This window comes from Sciurus carolinensis, chromosome 2 (genome assembly GCF_902686445.1).
Source record: "Sciurus carolinensis chromosome 2, mSciCar1.2, whole genome shotgun sequence".
Classification (NCBI taxonomy): Eukaryota; Metazoa; Chordata; class Mammalia; order Rodentia; family Sciuridae; genus Sciurus; species Sciurus carolinensis.
The window spans coordinates 70,738,938-70,746,443 of record NC_062214.1 but is presented as its reverse complement, the minus strand read 5'-3'; the positions used below and the strand labels follow the sequence as shown (position 1 = coordinate 70,746,443).

Here is a 7,506-nt window from a genome sequence, read left to right as displayed (position 1 = left end):
CCAAAGAGGTGTACTTAGGGGACCAAGGACTTAAACCCAGCTAGAAGGCAGCACTCCCTGAGAAAAGTGATTCCTACTGATGGCAGGGAACCAAAGAAGTTGGTAAGGGCAGAGGGCCATGTGCTTGCAGACCAAGGCAGCTGGACACTATAATGACAGGTGGTGAGGGAGAGAGAGAGAAGGTCGAGATGCTCAGAAAGTGAAAGAGAACCCACTAGGCTAGTAGAGAGGAGCATGCCAAGGTCTGGGCTCTTCAAACCTCAGTTCTGCTGCGTAATGCTGGGCCAGTTAGTGAATCTCTCTGAACCTCTTTCCCTATCTGAAGAGTGTGGAAAACCTCTGTTGTGAGTAAAGCATCAAATAATGCAATGTTCCAGCGTGGACATGGCATGCCTATGATGTGCAGTTTTCTTCCCTCATAAGTCAAAAGTCACTACACTAGTTCTTACCTCATCACTGCCCAGCCTTGCTATTTCTCCAGGGCCTCTGGGAAACTTGTAAGGTTCCTTCACCAATACTGTGTTCTGGATGAAGCCTATGACCTTGGGATCTGAAGCTGGCCATGTTCGTAGCAAGGGCAGCAGGCGCGCCCATGGACAGCAGCAGCGCAAGGAGCAGGTGCTGGCAGCTGCCGCCAGCCTCACAATGTGGCTTTTGTAGGCCTGGGTGGCTGTAGAGCCCAGGAACGACCTGTGCCGGGAAACAATTCCCAAAGCTCTGCTGGAGCGAGGCTGAGAGATCTCAACAAAGCTCCAGAGAGCCTTTGGGCAATCACTTTTGTCATGCAAATACAGGCGGAGGTTACCAGCTGAGTGCTTTCCCTGCATGCTAACCATGTTGTCATTCAGATGAAGCAAGCTGGGTTGGAGAAAGGCAGTGTGTTCCTGGGTCCCTGAGCTCACTGTGCCTCTCCTATTGTTCTCCTGTGGGCATAGTAGGGTGAACCTGGGCCGGCACTATGCTGGGCCTGGGATTCTGGCTCTGACTCTCAGGAACTCAGTTGGGCCAGGAGGCAATGAACCCAAGAAAAGCAGCAGAGGTCAGAAGACATCACCTCAAATCATGCTGCTGGCCCAGCTGAGGACAGGCTGAGCATTTCATCAGGGAGAGTCTCATAGGCAAGGGAACTGACTTGCCAAGGCTCTGAAGCGGGGTGACCATTGCCTGGCCCTAAGGGGAAAGTGGAGGTTGTAAGGAGGTCCTGTTCATGGCTCCTTGGGGTTTGAAGCTTGAACAGGGATAGGGGAACAGGTGACGAGGGCTGAGGGCAGGCTGAGTGCTCACTGGATGGGGCAGGTGCCCCAAAGCTGATCCAGGTGTCCACATGGGAGGGTCTGAGTCCTAGGCCAAGACACAATTTCCCTCCCAGCACTACTGCACTAACCCAGAGTGACTTGGCAAGTTTCTGAATTTTTTTGCACTTCAGCTTACTTCTCTGTGAAACAAGAATAGGAATTACCTCTATTTTAGGGTCATGATGAGATGAAATTAAATAATCCAGATAAAATGTTGAGTGCGGTGTCTGGCATGTACTAGCACACAATGCATACACTCATTTCCCAATAATGCAACTTCTAGGAACTTATTTTCACAAATATTCTTGCAAGAGCAAAATGCCACATGTTCAAGGTTATCTTCATAGATTTGTTTGTACCAGTCAGAAATTGGATGTGGCTCAACTGTGCAAGTATAGGGCCTGGTTAAACAGCTCACGGTTTGTCCACGCATATAGCAGAGAACTCTGCGGGTGAAATGAGAAGGAGGGCACGCTTTGTGTTCTGATACAGGGAGCTGACATCCTGCCGAGCTGGGAGGCAAGCACCCTGCACAGAGTGTGCTTGTGGCCTTCTGTCAATGCCTTAAGAAAGGAATGGGGTCAAACCCTCAGGGGCCCTGGTAGCCTGCTGGGGTGGGGCAGAGGGTCCAAAAGCCCAGGGAAGAGGCAGGGAGTGGTAGGAGGTGCAGCATGCAGGGTGTATCACACACATGCACACCCTCCCCACCCCCAGAGGTTCTCTCCAGTAGAAACAGACCCTCTTGGGCAACGTGGGGCACTCTGCAGGATGGAATAACACAACCAGTCACCATAGCAACAACAGGCAGTTGTAATTTCCAGCCAGCAGGCAACTCCCTGAGCACAGGAAGAGAATGCAGGCCACCAGCAGGGCTGTCACAGTTTGGCTTCTCTGTATCTGGGGGAGCAGCAGCTACCGGGCCTCAGTCTCCCCCGTCTAAAATCAGGACTCACTACTTCTGCATCATGATGCCTGGGAGGAGAAATTGAGAGAAAGGTTAGACTTTGAAGGGCATAGAGTTCTGTAAACATGAAGAGTGCTGGCCTACAGCAGACCCAGAGGGATGGCCTCACCCCATTTTCTACTCTTGATCACCCTCAGAAACGCCTACGAGCAGCCCTGAATTTCTGTCATTAAAGCATCTTCCAGAAAAATATATAAGGACTTGAGAAGAGGAAGAAGGCAGACGCATTTTATTTGGGCAGAAGGAGGTCTTCTTGGGCAATTTGGTCAAGTTACCCAAGAAGGTGTGCGAATACAGGTGTGATTCCTCTATAGGTACAGTCTGCCTGGTTTTCAACCACCTCCCTGAAGCCAATCTTCCAATCTCACCCCACACCCCAGCCCTTCCAACCTTGGAAACCACTTGCAAAGTTATTCTACCATCCCTGTCTCTCCAAGGGAGAGCAGGAAAGTACCACCTGACCACTGACATTGCCCAGTGGCATGAAGCTGACCTCATGCTGGACATCAGTAGCTGTGCCGGGTGGACTATGATTGTGGTGCTCATTACCAACAAAATCTGACCCTATAAGAAAGGCAGATGAACTCTGACCTCTGGGTATGGCTGCCCCAGCCCAGAAGGAAGTCCCTCCCCTGTCCTCCTGGGGCTGGTCCAAAGTGTTCTGCTTACCCTGGTCAGACTGGTCTTATAGATCAATATGGTAGGCAGGAACAAGCAAGGCTATCTGGGGCCTCACAGAGGACCAGGGACCTGGAAGGGCCCTATCTTCACTTTTGCCACTTTCTGAAGACATGCCTACATGGTCTTCTTTCTGCAGGTTGTCAGGTAGTGCTTGGGTGGGGAAAGAGGAAAGGTAAGAGAGAACAGGAAAAGGTCAGGCTAGATCAAGGCAGCAGTCTTTCTGGCCCCCTCTCAACTGCTGTCTTCCTGATACCCCACGACTTGCTCATCAGCTTTGTTGTGTCCCCCTACATTCAGAAGCTCCTTCCCACCTGCTCCCACTCACATGAGTGCTTTGGGGCTAAGGTCACAGCACTGAGCTGGGCTAGAAAGGGTCTGGCTTTAGGAATTGGGGAAGGGTCATTTGTCTACAGCTTCACTTCGTTCTCAATTAAGTTCTGAGGTGGACAGGGAAAGTGAGCCATATTCCACGGGCCACCATGAATACTTTCAAACACTTTTTAAAGAATAGTTTAAAAAGTCATAGAGATATATGTTGAAGTATGTATAAAATCCCTGTGACACTCTTTGATTGACAGTCTCCTGTGCAGGCAGGATCACAGGATACCCTCATGGGTCTAATTCACTCTTATTTATTGGTGGGGGCAGCTGGAGAGAAGTCTGAGACCCACATGGTACGAATTTCACAGACATTCCTGCTAGCCCATTCAGACCATTGCTATGGTCTGTGATAAGACAGAGTAACATGGCAGAAAGGCCATGGTGGAACAGAGCTGCTTACCTCATGGTTGCTGAAAAGCAGAGAAAAAGAGCAGGGGGAGAGGCGGGGACAAAATATAGTATCCAAGACTGCACCCCAAGGACCCACTCCCTTCAGCTAGGTCCCGCCCTCCTACAGTTTCTACCACCTCCCCAAACTCCATTCAGCTAGCTGTGAATCCATCAACAGATTAATCTACTGATGAGGTCAGAGCCCTCATAATTCAATTACTTCTCAAAAGCTCCCCCTCTGAAAATTGCTGCACTGGGCTCCAAACCTTCAACCCACGAGCCTTTAGGGGACATCTACATTCAAACTATAACAGATGGTTTTATCTCCTGTGGAGGGCAGGGGGTAAGGAGATGTGAGTAAGGCTTCAGAGGAGTCTGAGATCATCTCCCCTAGATGCCTGAAGCTGCTTCTCCAGTCAGGTAGACCTGGGTGAGGCTTGGGGTTCTGGACTGTTGGCATAATCTCACCTTTGCATCGGAAGAGAAGGCCAGATAAGTTGAGTGATTCCTGTTGGTTTAGGGGCCCAGGGCTGCCCCAGAATTTTGTTTGGGATGTGGTCTCATTTATGCTATACAACAACCCCCAACTCAAAAAAAAAAAAAAAAAAAAATCCCCTCATTCTTGAACAAACCAAAAATATCTACTCCACCACAGTGACAAAAATATTGTGAGAAATTAGGCATCTGTCATTTAGTTGTCAGACTCTATTTCTAATTGAACATGATTAAAGATTACATTTCTTTCAGCTTAAATGATATCTTCAGCATTTTGAGGCTTTGGGGACAATTGTGAGATCCCCTCAGACCTCAGTGGCCCTATTTCAGATTGGAGAGGGTGAGCTCAGACCCTAGCTCAGTTAGATACTCATAAGCTCACAGTTCTGTAGGTCCATCCAGTCTAGGAGAATTTTATCTATTTTTCCATGGTCTCTTCTCATTTCATATTACCCCCAACTTCCATCTGAGTTCTAATGGCATAAAATGTACAGACCATTCTGATTCTGACTGAAAAGAGGGTGTTTCAGAAGGGATATGATACCAGAGGATCCTCAATTCATTGACAGAGAAAGCTCTGGAACCCCACAGCAATAAGTCCCAGAAATGAGGTGCCCAGGTGAGGGCAGAAGGGTAAGAGGGGATGGACAATCCCCTACATTGTAATACAAGAGTGGTGACCAGTCTGCAGTCAATGAGTGAACTCCACCACCAACTCCATCTCCCCTCTGGGGTAGGGCTGAGCAGGGATCACTGCCCTGACCCCACACAGAGGTGAAAGGGTCACAGCCATCCTGGGGCACACAGTTCAGACACCCAGGGGCTGGTTTGGAGCCTGTCCTTATGCTGCCTCTCTGTCCCCTTGACACCTAACACCATCTGGAGAAACTGGCTCAGACAGGTGATTTGAACTTCCACCAGCCATTTCTGATCTGCCACCTCACATCCCCTTACCCTGATCTTCAGGTGTTCTACCAGCCATATCTGGCTACGACCATGACTTCCTCTCTCCAGAGAAGGGCCATAGAATCTTGCTCTACAGATTTGGCAGTTTGCACCTCAGTGATCTGGACTCACAGCCGGTGACCCTCCCAGTCAGACTGCACACTGGGCTTTGCAGCACACACTTCACTCACAGCCTTCATGCATGCTGCTCCCTGGCCTGATTGGATACCTTCCCAGGCTCATACACCTGTCTATCCTTTTTCTGCTCTGAGTGACTCCTCCACCCACACATTCTCCCAGCAATCTGGTACTATGTGATTATTTACTGCTGTTTCTGGTTTTTTTTTTTTTTTTTTTTTTTTCCCATTGGACTTCCTACTACACCAAGAACTTTGTGAAGGCCAGGCAGAGCCTGCGGGTCCCAGCATACGGATCATGGCCTCTAACACAGGAGGATGTGCCAAGCCCAAAGTATCTTTTCACTTATCTCTCCCTGAACAGGGTTGTTACTACTGTCATTTTCCAGAACAGGGAGCCACTCAGGACTGGGGCCTTTCTCCACAGGTCTGGGAAAATCAACCTTAGCAACCAAGTATACCTTATTATACATAGTACTGAAATGGGTTAAAAATCTTGAGTCCCAGGTGGAAAGGGATTTTGCATTTTTAAAAGACCTCCATGCAGATGGGTGCAGTAGCACATGCCTGTAATTCCAGCAACTCAGGAGGCTGAGATAGGAGGATCCCAAGTTCCAGGTCAGCCTTTACAACTTAGTGAGATTCTAAGCAGCTTAGGGAGACTGTGTCTCAAAATAAAAAATTAAAAGGGTTGGGGATTTAGCTCAGTGGTAAAGCACCCCTGGGTTCAATCCCCTGTACCAAGAAATTTAAAAAAAAAACCCTCCATGCAAATCCAATGCAAAAAGGAATTAAAAACATCTGAGGGTGTTTCCTTAAATTGAGTTTGACAATTTACTGAGTTATTTGAAAAGAAGAATCCAAACAGACATTCCCCTTGTTACTTAAACATGTTCATGAATGAGAAGCAACTTTCCTGCTAGACCCTCTATCCAGATGGCCTCATACCCTGGGGAACATATCAGACCTGATAAGATCTCTGGGTAGGTTTGGCTATATTAAGGCCCCATGAACCTATGTGACTGCAGAGTCCCAGAGGGATCCTGCAGCTGGGCAGCCATGGTAGATAGGCTGTCCTCTCCTGCCCACACAAGTGGCTACCCCCATGAGGTAAGGGACGGTCCCTGCTGACCAACACAATGGCTGTTTTTCTTAGGGCCAAGTCACTCAGGCGAGAAGCCTGTTCCTTCCTTCTGTATGCTGTTTGAAGATAATACTCAGACAACTGCAAAATGGGAAGATTCAGAGAACCCACTAACGCCACCCTCATCTTCCAGGGGAAGAACTGAGGAGGGGGCCTTCTGCCCAGGGTCGCACACAGTCTTCCTGAGAGTCAGGCTGGATACTGGGATCCCAGATTTTGCATGCTCTTGGATCCTGCGGGTTGCAAGGGAGCTGCACAGGCCTGACTAGAAGGTGTGTATTCAGGAGAGCTCCCCACGCCCACCTCCATCCATCGAGCTCCTTGAAACTCTGGGGCATCTCACACCCATGGGCCTCTGAAACTGCACCTGCCCCATGTGACTGCCCACCAACTGCTCCACCAACTGTCCAACTGCTCTCTTGTATGGCTCCCAGCTGGCCCAGCCAATGCTCTGGAGTCCATCATGGGGAGCTTTGTGAACTAGATTTTTTTTAAAGGGATGAAAATAGAGTTGTCAACATTTTATTTTGCCAACAAAGGGTGTTGTCACAAAACAACATCTATCTTTCATTACCACTTCATGTAAAAGGAAGTTTTAACATTAAAAAAAACCTCATAAAAAAGTTGAAATATTCAGTATTATAAAATTTGACAAAGCTGTTCTCTTTTTTTCTCATTTCATTCGGGACCTGGGAGCTCTGCAAGAATTCCAAAGGCAGTCTCAGTTGGTCCAGCTAAGTGGCAGGGTGATCCCAGGGCACACTTCAGGCCCTGCTTGTTGTGGAGCTGATGGCCAGGCATCTTCTGGAGGTTACCCACAGCCCAAACTCCCCAGGGGACCTGGGTGTCCCCTGAAGCAAACTGGCCAACCCAGGTATTTCCTGAAGAGTCCTTGCCCTGGGTCCTGGAGGGGTTGGAGGGGACACATCCTCCCTCCCCAGCCTGACATCTCTGTCTTCCAGGGCTGCCACCGCCAGCCAGCCAGGGCTGCCCCAGACACTCACGTGTGCCTGAAGCCAGCTGCTGTACAAAGCCACATTGTGGTCCTCCGCCTGGCAGGCAAGCACGTGACCA

General features: G+C 49.2%; 1 long non-coding RNA gene across 1 annotated transcript in view; it reads right to left on the bottom strand.

The window, feature by feature from the left end:
- Positions 1-2,101: 2,101 nt before the first annotated feature.
- Positions 2,102-7,506, bottom strand: part of LOC124978021 (uncharacterized) — a 29,983-nt gene continuing 24,578 nt past the window's right edge. Inside the window, exons 2-3 of the long non-coding RNA XR_007107307.1 lie at positions 2,929-3,090; positions 2,102-2,267 (exon numbers count right to left, since the gene is read on the bottom strand). This is a non-coding gene — a long non-coding RNA (uncharacterized LOC124978021). The remainder of the gene's footprint in view (positions 2,268-2,928; positions 3,091-7,506) is intronic.